The sequence below is a fragment of the Pteronotus mesoamericanus genome, unplaced genomic scaffold (assembly GCF_021234165.1).
Source record: "Pteronotus mesoamericanus isolate MK-2021 breed Mesoamerican mustached bat unplaced genomic scaffold, CSHL_Meso_final scaffold_54, whole genome shotgun sequence".
Taxonomy (NCBI): domain Eukaryota; kingdom Metazoa; phylum Chordata; class Mammalia; order Chiroptera; family Mormoopidae; genus Pteronotus; species Pteronotus mesoamericanus.
Genome location: NW_026555321.1, coordinates 48,101,966 through 48,117,293, shown reverse-complemented (window position 1 = coordinate 48,117,293; position 15,328 = coordinate 48,101,966). Strand labels below are relative to the sequence as shown.

Here is a 15,328-nt window from a genome sequence, read left to right as displayed (position 1 = left end):
TCTATTGGAGTGAATACTTGTTACACATTAACCTCTCGGATCCATTAATAATTTAGCATAGATTAGCTGATTAGATTAGCTGCCCTGAGAGCTGGGCCCAAATGGAGTGAGAGACAGCTAAGAAGCAGACCTCTGAGGGGGCTTTAAGTAAACATTTCTGGGACAGCTCGGGGGTTTCAGGCAGTAACAGAAGCTTTGGCTGACCTCTCGGTCCTTCTGGGCCCAAGCAGGTCAGTGGTTGTTAGCTAATTAGTGATCTCTGTGAGAAGTCAGCCTGCCTCCATTTTCCCACATACTTTCATATCCTCAGACCTTTCCCCTCAGCCTTTCAGCCTGTGAACATAAGGACAGGCAACATGTGAGGAGCCATGTGCAGGGCAATGTGCAAACACACTGTGGGTTATTTCATTTACTCCTGGAACAGCTCACTGGAAGATGCTCCAAGTACTCCCATTTTACAAATGAGAAAACTGAACTCAGAGGGGTCAGTGAAGCAGGACTGATCTGACCTTTAAAGATAGCTCCTGCCATTTGAGGTTTATTGTTTTGACTTAATTTCTTTTCACTTACCTCTTTTTGTTCCTCATCAGTCTTTATACCTTTTTCTATTTTATATTTCTCAAGGAGTTCATGATTAATAAAGTCAAGTATAAGCGATGACCTCTAAAATTCTTTGTAAATTATTAGAAAATTACTGTTTTAAATAACTGAATTCTTGAGCTTATTTCTTCAGCTTTATCTTCTTTGTGACGTTTATATAAAAACATTGCTTTTTTAACATTGAAATCTATAGTGCAATATTCCAACAAAGTATCCTTTTTTCCTTAAATATTTAAGTAAAAAATATCCTTTTTTACTTAAAGGATAGTGAAAAGAAAACTTCTACTACAGGAGAGGTTTCTTCTTTCATTTGTTCTCATTCATTGAGTTTTTTTTCTTTTCATCTCGTTTTTTAAAAAGCATTTTAAAAAGTAGAGGCAATAGTATAATAAACACACCACCTACGTTTAACAATGACAAAGAATTTTCCACATTTGTTGCTTAATTTTCCTTTTTGCTAGAGTACTTTAAATTCAGGTATCATGGCATTTCCTCCCTAAATACTCCAACATACCTGTCTGGAAAATGAAGATATTTTCTTAAAAAATTGTAATTATTTTTTCATTATTAAATATTAATAATTACTCATCATTATTTAGGATGGTGATCAAAATCAATAATAATTTCTCCTTAATCACATGATAAGTACCTATATTAAAAGTTTTCTAGTTGTCCCCAAGATGCCTTTTTATAATCCTTTGGCTCCACCTGATCTTAACAAGGTCCACACATTGCAATTGGTTATGTCTTTTAAGTAAATTCACTTGTCATTGTTGTTAAAGTTGCTGTTCTTGTTTCAGTTTTAGTTTTGTTCCCATGGCTCCTTTTGCCTTTCTACTTCTTGCACTCTTTGATTTATCATAAGGTCAGGCTACATTTGCAACAATTTGGAAGAGCAGAGTCAGCCCCCAAACCCAGAGCAGGTACCAAGAACAGTAGCCACATAGCCACAGGGAAGGAGCCACTTACCAGAATAATTTCACTGATCACAAAAAGCAGTGTGGTAAGGTGATCTTTTTGACACATTGTCTGTAGATCCTTGATAGCCCTATTTTTTTTTTACAAAAAAAAATCTACTAGTAGAAAAATCCTCACTTTCTTGTATTTGTTGAGATGACCTTATCTACCATTCAGAGATTTCACTCCCCCGTGTTTTGAAGCCCACAAGAAATAGTTTTCAGTTGGGAATGGAAAGTGGAACATTAGGTTTGGACCTGAAATCAGGGCTCCTTGGGTGTGAAGTGCTTTCCTGCTCCTTCACCAGCCCTCTTGGTAACTTCTGGATCCAGAGACAACCTGAAGCCTACCTGCTTCACCTGCAGTCCCAAAACAGGGCCTTTCTCTGTCACCTATCATCGAATCTTGGTTGTTCAGGTCACTTTGTTTCAGAAACCCACTGTCTGCTGAGGAAAAAGGGTCACACAGATACTTGTTAATTTGTTCATCTTCCAGGTAACCCTGGAAATGGGTTAAGATGCATGCCCCCTCTAACAAAGGGATGTAAGAAATGGCAGAAGGCGGGGGCAGAGGACTGAGCAGTCAGGGGGTATTTGGTGTATATTTGGGGGCCCTCAGACCCTTCTAAGAGAGCTGTCTTTTTTAAGTAAGATATTGTAGAATCTTTAGGTGCTCTTCATCTGAGGGAATAAACACACATGTTTAATAAAGTGCTCTTTTACCATGTAGTTGACGTTTAAATATTTAAACTTTATATCAACTAAAGTAGGTTTTTTAATAATAATCAGATTATTACAGAATCATTGTTGTAGCCATGTATGGCTGACCAAAGTTTGCTTAAGTCTGGGCCAGACTTCTGCATAGATGTTCTGTACAACTGAAAATCATTAATCAATAAGAAGCATTCTGAGTCTTACAAAAGGAGCCTGAGGAAATATAAGATGTGATGGTTTGTGTACATGTGGGTGGTGGGCTTTGAGAAGACGAAATCAGGAGGAGAGCAAGTGTTGGCAAAATGCTCCCCTTTTTTATTGATTCCCATCTCTCATACAACATTAGAATTAGAGTGGGGTGTTGAAAGGCAGTTGGTCTGTGGTGTGTGGAAAACCTTAAAATTGATGTGATTGGCTTAGCATTTTCCTGTTAGGAGTTTATTTATTTTTTACAAATCTTTTTATTTCCTAGTGTTTTCTTTCCATTTTTCTATTGAGTTATAATTTATATGTAGTAACGGCATCCTTTCTAGTATTCAGCTGTACACATTTAGCAAATGCATGTAGTCATGTAACCGTCATCACAGTCAAGATGTTGTAGAGTAATTCCTTTGATGATTACAAATAGAGCCACTATAAATGTCTGCATAAAGGTTTTGGGTGAACATACATTTCCATTTCATTTGGGTAAACACTTAGGAGATTGTTGGGTTACACGGTAAGAATATGTTTAACTTTAAAAGATACTGCCATCTATTTTACAAAAGTGGCTGTACCATTTTGCAGCCCCACCAGTAGGGTATAGAGGTTCCATATTTACTACATCCTCACTAGCATTTATTATTGCCAGTATTTTGTTTTTGTTCTTTAATTTTATCTATTCTAACAGTGGTATCTCATCACAGTTTTAATTTGCATTTCCTTAATGACTAAGCATCTCTTCATGTGCTTATTTGCCATCCATGTATCCTCTTTGGTTAAGTGTCAGCTTCCAATTTTTTGCCCATTTAAAAAAAAACCTGAAATGTGTTCTTGTTATTGAAGTTTGAGATTTCCTTATATATTCTGGCTATAAGCCCTTTATCAGATAGGTAGTTGCCATATCTGTGGCTTGTCTTTTTCATTATCTTCATTTGCAGACACTTATTGCTTACTTGGCCTCCTTATTTTCTTGCAAACATTTTATACACCACAGGTATCATGCTGTCACAGGACCGCCCTCCAGGAAAGCACAGCACAGGGTACGGTATAGAGTTTGTTCGAGACGCCAGTAAAGACAGATAGACTAGGAAAGGCTTATTTAGGACGTGCTCTTTCAAGCAAATGCCTATGCCAACAGAAAAAGCATACTGTTGTTGTTTTTATTTCTAATTAGTATACACAGACAACTTTCATTTTTAAGCCAGTGTACTTTATTATGGGAATGTGTTCTCTTGACTCATAACTGAAACAGTTACAAAGGAAGCTTTGGATACCTAAGAATGCAGCTGTGTTCTTTTCAACATAGCACACAGAGGAAAGAAACAGAAAGCCAAAGGACAGGGAGCCACGGAAGGGTTGGTGGTGTGAAATCAGACCTCCCTGATCACATGCTTCTGGGGAAAGAGGAACAGAAGACATGGCTCCATTATTTTCCAAAGTTCCTATTCTGTGCTTTGTGGGCAATGCAAGAGTTTCTCCAAAGGCTTCCTAATCCTCACATTTGATGCTATTCCATTGTAACAAGTCAGATTAGAGATAATGGAAGTGGTTTTTAGAAATTATCTGTTTTAGAGTCTACAGTAAAAACTTCACAGTAAATAGTGGAGATGTGCACATTGTGCCTGCCTTGGTATTATTTAACATCAGCTCCAGCTCACTTCTTTTGTGTTGGTTTCTCTGTTAGGGTTATTCTATCTCCTACTTGCCTTTGCCTACCCTGTCTACTGTTTGGTTATTTCATCTGGAGCCATTCTAAGAGTGACAGTGGCCAAAAGAAGGGACTTCTGGGCATTGGTTTTTTGAATATTAGAACTTCATTTTTCAGCATTATTCACTTTTATCTTACAAAATATAACAAGTCATACATTTTTAATACTGGAGGGACTTAAGAGAGCACTTCTGTTCCAGTTAGTCTCTTCATTGGTAAGAGGATCCAGGCTCAGAATTTCACAGGGATTCATAATCTTGGAGCTAGAGCAAATGGCAAGGGGGGCCTGAACATGGGCCGCACACTTCCCAGCAAAGCTGCCTGTGAAAGGTGCCTTGAAAGAGGACCTTCAAAAGTGCGACTCAGGTGACGTGTTGAAAGTGCCACTAGGTTCAAGTGTAAGAACAAGTAAGAATAAACCAATGAGATCATTTAAGTTATCTTAAGGCTATGGAGAAAGATTATTAGGCTTTTAATTCATTTAAGGAATTAAATTGTCACAGCAAGAGCTGAATTTATAGCACCTACATATCTCAGCTGGGCCAGGTGTTGTGGGAAGGTGGCCTGTGGTTGGGAGGGTTCCTGTGAGTGAGTTGCACTGTGATCAGAGTACAGTGTGTCCCTGTGGCCACTCATTGCCATGGTTGATGGAATATGGACATCAGACAAGAAAGGGTTTGTACTGCAGGCGTGGTGTATAAACTTGTCCTCAGCCCTGTGTGAACTGGGAGACTTGTATATCAAAGGAATGTGGGAGATATGCTCTCCAGGAATTGCTCAGAAGCCTTTTTAAAGAGATCCTGTGCAACTGCTCTTTAATCTCTGATAAGGGAGTGATACCTAGACCCACCACACAACTTGGGGCCACCCAGGAGCTGCTGTCAGATAGCAGGAAGCCCTGGATCCACTCCATTCCAGCAGCCTTAAAAGGGTGCTCATCCTCAGGAATGAGTCACCACAAGCCAACACCCTGGAGTGTTTACTATGCCTCAGGCCCTATTTCAGCACTTTATGTGTATTAAGACCTTTAACGCCCCTGTTAGGGAGGAAGCATTAGAATCTCCATTTCATAGATGAGGAAATGGAGGTACAGAGGGCTTTAGTGACTTGCCAAGGTCACACAGATTGAATGTGGAGCAGCAGAGATTTGAACATAGGTCTCTCTGACTCCCAGGCCCAAACTTTTATCCAGCATATCACACTGCCTCAGTATTCACTCTGCAAACACTTTATGCCTGGAATGCACCGTCTTATATGTCAGCCAGTAGCCTCATGTGACGCCTGAGCCCTTGAAATGTGGCTAGTGGGTTAAAAAGAATAGTATATTATTAAAATTCACTTCACCTGTTTCTTTTGACTTTTCTTTTTAATGTGGCTGCTAAGCATTCTTAACTTCCACGGGCAGCTGACATGGCTGCTGGAGGATGGTGGCCTAGAAGATCCCAAGCCTTGTCGCACAGGGGCCACAGACAGGGCGGGGTAGCCATGGGCAGCTGGCACTCCACCAGCCAGAAGGGCCCGTCTCCCCATATTGCTAAGAGATGGAACGAGTCAAAACCAACATTTCCCAAAGAGTGTTTTGCAGGGTATTAATAGCAAAAACAAACAGTCTCCTAATAAACGATAGGCTTGGGTATGTTCAGGATTTTATACTACTTCAAATAGATATTCTTTAAATATTTTCTTAAGTTGTTTCAAGTGTGCCTCAATTTCTCCATATATGAAATGAGGAAATTTGCTTACTTATTGGCAAAATGTTTAAAGTGAGTTTCACTCTCATGTTGCCACACAACAAAGTGAATATTTCATTACAGAATAACTGGCATCATTTATAAAATAGCATGTCCTTACCATATCTAGTTGCTGTAAGGAATAAACAGATTAATCCATACAAAGTGCTTAGAAGAGTGCCTAACACGGAGGAAAGCTCTCAGCAACAGTTAGCCAGCATTCATGCCGGAGTCCTCGTCATCATCACTGCACTTGTTGACGGAGTGGCAGGTTGATGAATGAGGGGGGTGCAGCAGGGCCTTTGGGGGTGGCACCCCAGCTTGCAGGCCTGAGTCAGCGAACTTACCTCCTTAAGTAGCTGGAGGCATCCACCCCTTATAAGACAGTGTGATGACCCTGGGGCTTGCCTCCCGCCCACCACAGCCCCTTGGACCTGTAAGCAGTTTCTCAGTTGGCTTCTTCCCTGAGAAGAAGCCCATCATCAATACTCTCCTCTCCATCCAGTTCTGTTTCCAGGGATGGCTCTGTCCCCATCACCTGCCCCACAAGCTGGCCAAGATCCTGCGTGTTCCAGTTGCATAATTAAACCAATGTAAACTGGCTTCTTTGGTACAAGACTTCTCAGAGCTCTTAAATTCCTAATGTGCCTGGAAGAAGTCCCAGATGTGAATACTGTTAAAGTGTTTTTGCAAACCTACATGATTTGTTTTTGGAAATATCTTCTGGGACTAATGTTCTGTAAACCACTCGCAGGGAAACATTGCTCATAAAGGTTCTGGCCAGCCAAAAAGAAGGCTTAGCAATATAATCTCTTCCTCCACTTCCCTTTGAAAGAATTTCAAAAGTACTGAGCATGGAGCACCACCAGACATGGGCCTGTCTTACACACCCTCCTACCCTCCCCCCGGCTCCCCATTCCCCGTAATGAGCTCGAAGAGAGTGATGGATTTGGGGACTGGATCTAGTTGATTCACTCTTGTTTTTGAAGCTAGTAAATTGAGGACCCTTTTTAGAAAAATTAAACCTTGGTAGTTTTCATTCATGTCCTTTAAAAATCTATAAACACAGGACAGCTCCCCACCCCCACTCAGCACCTTCCCCATCCAGTTTCTGGAAATGCATTATTCTATATTATTACAACATTCATTGGTTTTATGGCTATTTTTGTTTTTCTATTTTACCTTTTCTCCCAGGTTTTGCTTGTTTATCCACCTTCCACCAACATTTGTTTCTCCTGTCCTTCTCTGAAGGCTTCCTTGAGAAACTCTCTGGACATGCACACAAAGCACAGATCTTAGATCTACCTAGGACAAAGGGACAGGAAACTGCCTTGGCTTCCACCCTTGTTCCTGTGTATTAACCCTTTGAGCTAGTTGAGAGGTGCAAGTGTTGGCATTTGTTTACATCTGATTACATCTCAGTCTATGTCTTCTCACTATCAATCTCTTTGAGTTGTTACCTAGATTGAAAGTTCTCTGGGGGCAGGAACTGGCCTTTTCTGCCTTTAGTTCCTCCCTTCCTACATCTCTTCCTTCCCCCCTCCCTCTTTCTGTCTCTCCTTCCCTTTTCCCCCCCTCTCCCTCCCACCCCACCTTCTTTTCTCCCTCCTAACTCTCCTTTCCTGTAAAAGGTTCCATCTAAAATAAAATTGATTTGCATAAGAAACCCTAATGTCAACATACTAACTTATGAAGAGAGGATATTTTGCATGCTACTAGTAAAGAAGTAACAGCTAGTAATTGTTATCATGAAATATTTAATGGCTCCTCCTTGTATGTCACACAGTGCTCTAAGGGTGTTTTATGTGTTATCTCTTTTCATGGTCACAGTAGCCTTTTGGGTATTTGCTGTTATTATCTTCCTTTCGCAGATGAAGAAACTGAGGCTTAGAGGCAGAGCCAGAAAGGGCAACTAGAGGCAGAAAAGGCAGCACCGTGAGCCAGGGCTGGTAAGCGCCAGTACCAAGAGCAAAACTGCTAATGCTTCCTGTCCACCTTCCTCCTGGCTGTCAGCCCTGGGTGGAGCAGAAAGGGGGCTTGTTCCTGTCCTCCCTGTATTCCCAGGCTGGCCTTGCCCTGCCCACTTAGCCCATGAGTTCCCAGGTGGCTCACCTCCTTAGGAAGTTCAGTTAAATTTTGATAAACCTGAAAAAAATAGAGGGCAATAATTAACTTCTCAGCTATTAATGTTAGCACTCAATTTTTCTCAGCCCAACTGCAACAGGTGGGAAACACTCAATGAGTGCCAAATAAGCTAGGCGTACATGTTATTTTCTAAATGATTCCAGTTATTTAGTAATGTAATATCCCTTTTGTTTCATGGCACTGTGAAAGCAAAGCTCGTTTAAAACATGTTTACCCATAAGTAAGCAAATATTAAAGTTTTGGGCTGTGAGATTTTTAAATAATGATATCTTAAATTTTTATAATTGTTTTTTTTAAAGGATTGCCCCAAGTTCTATTCTTGTTTTGTTGTTCCTTATTTTGTTCAACTCATCTACTTAAGTGCCTTTCACAAAATAGGTACTCAAGAAGTAATTGTTAAAGTCAATTTATAATTTAACAACAGGTTTTCCCATATACTGTCTCATTTAATTCTCAAAATAATGTAAGGTGGAAGCAGGTATTTTTATGCCCATTTAAGAGGTCAGAAACGTGGGTTAAGAAAGATCATTTTAGGATAGAAACAGCTTCTGGCTTGGAAATTGTTATCATAAGCCATAAAATTGTTTTTAATGGTGAGTCACTCCCCCAGAAGTGGTTCCTTTTAGTTCTAACTTACTTCATGACTTTATGACTGTTAAAAATAGGAAAAATTACAGTATTTATTGGTTTCTTCCTATGTGGTAGACACTAGATGCATGATCTCCAATTGTTTCTCAAAGCCACTCTGTGAAACGGGTACTGTTCTTACTCATCTAAGTGAGGGAGAAAGCAAGGCGAGTGAGTCACTTTCCGAAGATTAAGTAGAACGAGAAGCCTGCTCTCATTAGAACAGGAGATCTTAGAACACTGGCTGCTATGGTGTAAGCATCACCATTTCCCCCTCATAGTCATAAAGACCAAAGAGTTGTGAAAGCCAGCACGTTCTTGGAATAAAATGTAGCAACTGTAGTGCCTGGGACTTGTCATTAGGAAGCACATGACTACCACCTGGAGCTTTTTAACATGCCTAAATTTTGTTTACATGTGCATGCAAGGGTTCAGATTGCAAAATAATGCAAATGTGCATTTGATTTTTGGAGCTATTTCATGCTTTCTATTATGTCAATTTTTTAAGAGTGGTTTTAGGTTCACTGAAAAATTGAGATGACAGCACAGAAATTTTTCGTATGTCTCCTGTCCCCACACTGTGCATAACCTCCCCCACTATAGATATCCTTCAGCAGAGTGGTGCAGTTGTTGCAACTGATGAACCTACATTGATGAATGATAACTGCCCAAAGTCCATTATTTACTTACGATTCCTTCTTGGTGTTATACATTCTGTGGGCTTGGGCTAATGTTTAATAGCATGCATTCATCATTGTGCTGTCAAACAGAGTATTTTCAGTGCCCTAAAATCCTCTGACTGCTCTGCTTATATATCCCTCTCTGGACCCAATCACTGGCAATCACTGATCTTTTACTATCTCCATAGTTTTGCCTTTTCCAGAATGCCAGCTGATTGGAATCATACAGTATATAGCTTTTTTTCAAAAAGAAGCCCTATGATGGGCTTCTTTTGCTTAGTAATAGGCATTTAAATTTCCTCCATATATTTTCATGGCCTGGTAACTCATTTATTTTTAGTGCTGAATAATATTCCATCGTCTGGGTATATCACAGTTTATCCATTCACCTACTGAAGGATATTTTGTTTCCTTCCAACTTTTAACAATTATCAATAAAGGTGCCATAAACATCTATGTATAAGTTGTTAGTGAACACAAATTTTCAGCTTCTTTGAGTAAATACTGATGAGCATTAATTGCTAGATTATACGTTAAGAGTGTGTTTAGTTTTATAGAAACGCCTAACCTGGCTTTCAAAATGGTACCATTTTGTGTTCTCAACAGCAATGAATGAAAGTCACTCTTGCTCCATATCCTCTTCAGCATTTGTTCTGGATTTTGGTCATTCTAATCAGTGTGTAGTGATACCTCATTGTTTTAATTTGTATTTCCTTGATGACATATGATGTCAAGCACATTTTTGTATGCTTATTTGCCATCTGTATATCTTCATTGGTTCAACTTGCTATTTTAAGATATGAACTAGGCTAGGTTGCTCATAAGCTATTTAGTTAAGTAAACAAAATTAATTATTGAAGAACTTTTAAAGAAAAGAACCATAAAAAAATGACTTTCTATTTCTGAGAGGCACATTTGAACTTCAAGAAGAGGCATAAACGAGATGCAGCCACTGTGGAAAACAATTTAGCAGTTTCTCAAAACATTAAACATAGAGTTACCATATGACTCACAAGTTCTACTTTTAGGTATAACTACCCAAGAGAAATGTAAACATGGCCACACAAAAGCTTGCACACACATGTCCATAAAAGCATTATTCAATTCAGTTGTTGGACCCAAATGTCCAGCCATTGATGAATGGATAAACAAAATGTGATATAGCTATGAAGTGGAATATTATTTGACAATAGAAAGTAATGGAGTACCGATACATGCTACAACATGGAATGAAGCTTGCAAATATTCCAAGTTTGAGAAGCCAGACACAGAAAGCCACATATTATATGACTCCATTTATATGAAATGCCAAAATAGGAAATTCATAGATACAAAACTAGTTTAGTGATTTCCAGATTCTGGGGGGAAAGGAGCAATGGGGAGTGACTGACTGCTAATGGGTACTACATTTCTTCTTGGGACAATGAAAATATTCTAAAATTAAATAATGGTGTCTTTCACAACTCGATGAAGACATTAAAAACACTGAATTGTAGATTTTGAAAATGTAGATTTTGTACTGTGTAGATTATATCCCAATAAAAAGTAATAATAAATGTGTGGGAAAAGAAAATAAAAAAATATACAGGCCATTTGTACTGTGTTTCTCACAAGGATGAAATTTCATAATGTAGCCCATCCTGTGTCATATGGTAACTCTATGTTTAATGTTTTGAGAAACTGCCAAGCTGTTTTCCACAGTGGCTGCATCATTTTCATGACTTTTCTTGAAGTTCAAATATGCCACTCAGAAATAGGAAATCATTTTTTATGGTTCTTTAAAAATTTCATAATGGAGTCCATTGCAAATTTAAAACATTAGCCCCAATTCCATTATGCTAAAAAAGTCATTAAAGAAAAATGTGGATGACTCTCTTTTTATCCTAGCAGTGTAGGTAGAAATCATACTCTGTTCAGAGACAAGAAAGTTGACTAGGTAGATATACAGGTTATAATGTCTATTTTTTTGATTCTCAGTAAAAAAAACATTTGTGTTTGTAGTCATGGTGAATATTTGAATCCTTAAAGCTCATACTGTTTTTAGTGGTAAATGCAAAATTGCTTGCTAAAATGATTATTGTGCTACAGAATTAGTTGGGCTAATTAGGTTAATAAATCTGATCCTAACTCACTAAGATAAAAGGGCAGATGGGGAAAAGGATAAGAAACTGTATGTATTAGAATAAGATGTTTTTTATTCCAAAGAAGTAATTTTATTTCTGCATTTTCATGCCATGGGTCACTTATGAATGAAATGTTCTTCCAAGTATGTTAGAATTTACATGCATCATTATAGAAATTGCAGCCTTTTAGAGGTTAATGCCTTCATTTTTTTCAACTTTGCTATTTAAATAAGTGTTCCTGGTTTCCAATTAGGACCTTAAATCATCCTCTGGTTTTCCCATGCCTACATCTCCCTTGATGATTTTTTGAGATTACATTTTTTTCCCCTTAATGGTCAAAAAGAGTGAATTCTGCACAGCACTTCTTGAGTGTTTTCCTCACTGGAGGTATACTTTCCTCTAAGTAACTGAGAAATTGAAATATTTGCCGGAGACATAAGTGACATATAGTCTTTTTAAAACAGCTTTATTGAAATATAATTCACATACCTTATTATTCATTCAGTTAAGGTGTCCAACTCAGTGGGTTTTCATGTATTCACAGATAGGTGAAACCAACACCAGAGTCAACTTTAGAACATTTTTTATCACTTGAAAAAGAAACCCTGTGTACCCTTTAGCTATCAGTGCTCTATGTCTCTACTCCATCTTCATCTCTAAACAACTAATCTACTTTTTGTCTCTATAGATTTCTCTGTTCTGGATATTTCCTATGATTGCAATCATGTAGTAGGTGGTCTTTTTGACTGTCTTCTTTCACTTTACTGATAGGGTAAAGTTTATCAAAGTTTTATTTTAAAAAAGTGTCAATTCAACAGGAAGATTTAACAATTATAAACATAGATGGACCTCAGAATAGAGCTCCAAAATACATGAAGCAAAAACTGACAGAAAGAAAGGGAGAAATTGACAGTTTAATAGTAATGGTTGGAAACTTCAATACTCCATTTTCAATAACGGATAGAACAGCTATGCAGAAGATCAACAAGGAAATAGAAAACTTGAAGAACACTATAATCCATCTACATTAGCAGATATCTATGGAACACTGTACCCAGCAGCAGCAGAATAAACATTCTTTTGAAATGCACCTGGCATATTCTCTAGAATAGATTATATGCTAGGCCATTTAAAAACCTCACTAAAGAAAAAAAGGACAGAAGTAATACATAGTATCTTCTCTGACTGAAGTGGAATGAAATTAGAAATAACAGGAAAAAAAACTGGAAAACTAAAAATATGTGGAAAATAAACATCACACTTCTAAATAACCAATAGGTAAAAAAGGCATAAAATACTTCAAGATAAATGGGAATGAACTTATGGGATGCGGCAAAAGAAGTGCTTAGAGGGAATTATGTAGTATAGATGCTTCTATTAAGAAAGAACAAATATCTCAAATCAATAATCTAACCTTCTACTTGAAGACACTGGTAAAAGAAAACTAAAACTAAACCAAGCAGAAAGAAGGAAATAATAAAGATTAGGGCAGAAATTAATGAAATAGAGAATAGAAAAATGAGAGAGATGTTAAACATTTGAAACTTTACTGATTATAGTAAGTTATATTAAACTTTTTTTTTAGTTCATGTCTTTTATTAATTCATATATGATTACTTGTTTTCTGGTTTGTTGAAGCAATAGGTGAGAAAACATTTGCCACAATAATGTCAGTTGAAGTGACTAGACAAAAAATCTCCAGCACCACATTCACCTGCAGGACACTCCCTATGAAGGCAACTGATGCTGCCGTTCTCATTCACTTTAAAAATAAAATTATTGTATTTTTTTCCATTACCATTTAGCCCACTTGTAATCCCCTCCCCCCTACATTCACCAACCTGTTGTCCATGTTCATAAGTCCTTTCTCCTTTTTACTAGATCCCTGCACCCCCAACCTCCCTGCCCCCATAGTTGTCATCCTGCTCTGTCTCTATTTTGTTACCTCAGTTTGTTCATTAGATTCCACATATGAGTGAAATAATATTGCATTTATTTTCCTATGACTGGCCTATTTCACTTAGCATAATGATCTCCAGGTCTATCCATGCTGTAGCAAAGGGTACAATTTTCTTCTTTTTTACAGCCATTTAGTATTCCATTATGTAAAGTTCCATAGTTGTTTTAACCACTCATCTGCTGACGGACACTTGTGTTGATTCTGTATCTTTGCAATTGTAAATAACGTCACAATGAACATAGGGGTGCCTGTGTTTTTTCAAATTAGTGTTTTGGCTCCCAAGCTCATTTTACAAGACCAGCATTATCCTAGTTCCAAAACCAGATAGACACTACAAAAAAAAAAAAAATTATAGACCAATATCCCTGATGAACACAGATGCTAAAATCCTCAACTAAATATTAGCAAACCAAATACAGCAATACATAAAAAATATCATACACCATGATCAAGTAGAATTTATTTTGGAAACGCAAGATTTGTGCATTTGCAAATCAATAAATGTGATTCACCACATAAACAAAATGAAGGATAAAACCCACATAATCATATCAATAGATGCAGAAAAAAGTACTTGATAAAATCCAGCATCCATTTATGATAAAAATTGTCAGCGAAGTGGGAATAGAGGGAACATACCTAAACATAATAGCCCGCATATGAAAAATCCACTGCCAGCACCATACTCAGTGGGCAAAAACTACAAGCTTTCCCCTTAAGATTGGGAACAAGAAAGGGATGTCTACTTTCACGTCTCTTATTCAACATAGTACTGGTAGTTCTTGCCATACCAATCAGACAAGAATTAAAAGCCATCTAAATTGGAAACGAAAAACTCATTCACTTTGTAGTATTTCAGGACAGCCAGCTTAACTTTCTTTCTCTTATGCTTATTCTTCTTGGAAGTGGTATAAGACTTCTTCCTTAGCACCACCACAACGTCCCAACATAAGATGAATAGTGGATTCCTTTTGAATGTTGTAGTCAAAGTATGTCCATCTTCCAGTTGCTTGCCAGCAAATATCAGTCTTTGCTGATCAGGAGGTACTCCTTCCTTATCTTGGCCTTTACGTTTTCTGTTGTATTCGGGGGTTCATCCTCAAAAATCATGGTCCTCCCCATAAGGTTTTTCACAAAAATCTGTATCTTGATGACAATTCCACCACAGATGGTAGATCAGAAAAGCAAAACTTTTCAGGTTGTAATAAATTGTATGAAAATATTTACAGAAAACATTAAACACAGATTATTTTTCACAAAATAAATGACATTTTTTCTTATATATTTAAAAACAACTCATATACCTGTTGTCAGAAGCTAGCCTTTGTGAAAATATCTACCAGGCACTCTCATCTTTTTCCTAATTCAAGTTCTATTTGGAAACTGTTAATCAAACCACGAGTCTATTTCAATTCCCAGCTTTTCAGAAATCTTGCCTATTAGGGCACTGTTAAGGGTGTTCAGCAAACCCATGCCTGATTACTCGTGCCACCACTTCCTGCTATGTAACTTTGGATAAGTTGCTCAATTTCTTTGAGACTTATTTGCCTCCTCTGTAAAATAGCAATTAATTTCTCAGTCTGAGAGGAATTGTGAGAGAATATACACAGAAGAGCCCAGTTAAATGTCTGACACACACCAAGTGCTTGATTAGTATCTATTCTATAATCATTTGATATTTTAAAATGGAATGACAGCCTAATTAGCTATATGGTATGAGTATACATATATGAATAGGCATGAAGTAAAGAGTTGGCAAAAGAATGCAATGTTGAATCCTATATACCAGGCTTTGTACTAGTCATGTTGACAGTTTGGACTGATTTTACTGTTTTAAAAACAGCTAAAATACTCACTTTGGGCAAAATATACATCGTGGCCTAA

General features: G+C 37.7%; 1 protein-coding gene across 1 annotated transcript in view; it reads left to right on the top strand.

Moving 5' to 3' along the window:
* Positions 1 to 15,328, top strand: part of ADAMTS9 (ADAM metallopeptidase with thrombospondin type 1 motif 9) — a 161,909-nt gene that overhangs the window by 12,212 nt on the left and 134,369 nt on the right. The window lies entirely within an intron of this gene.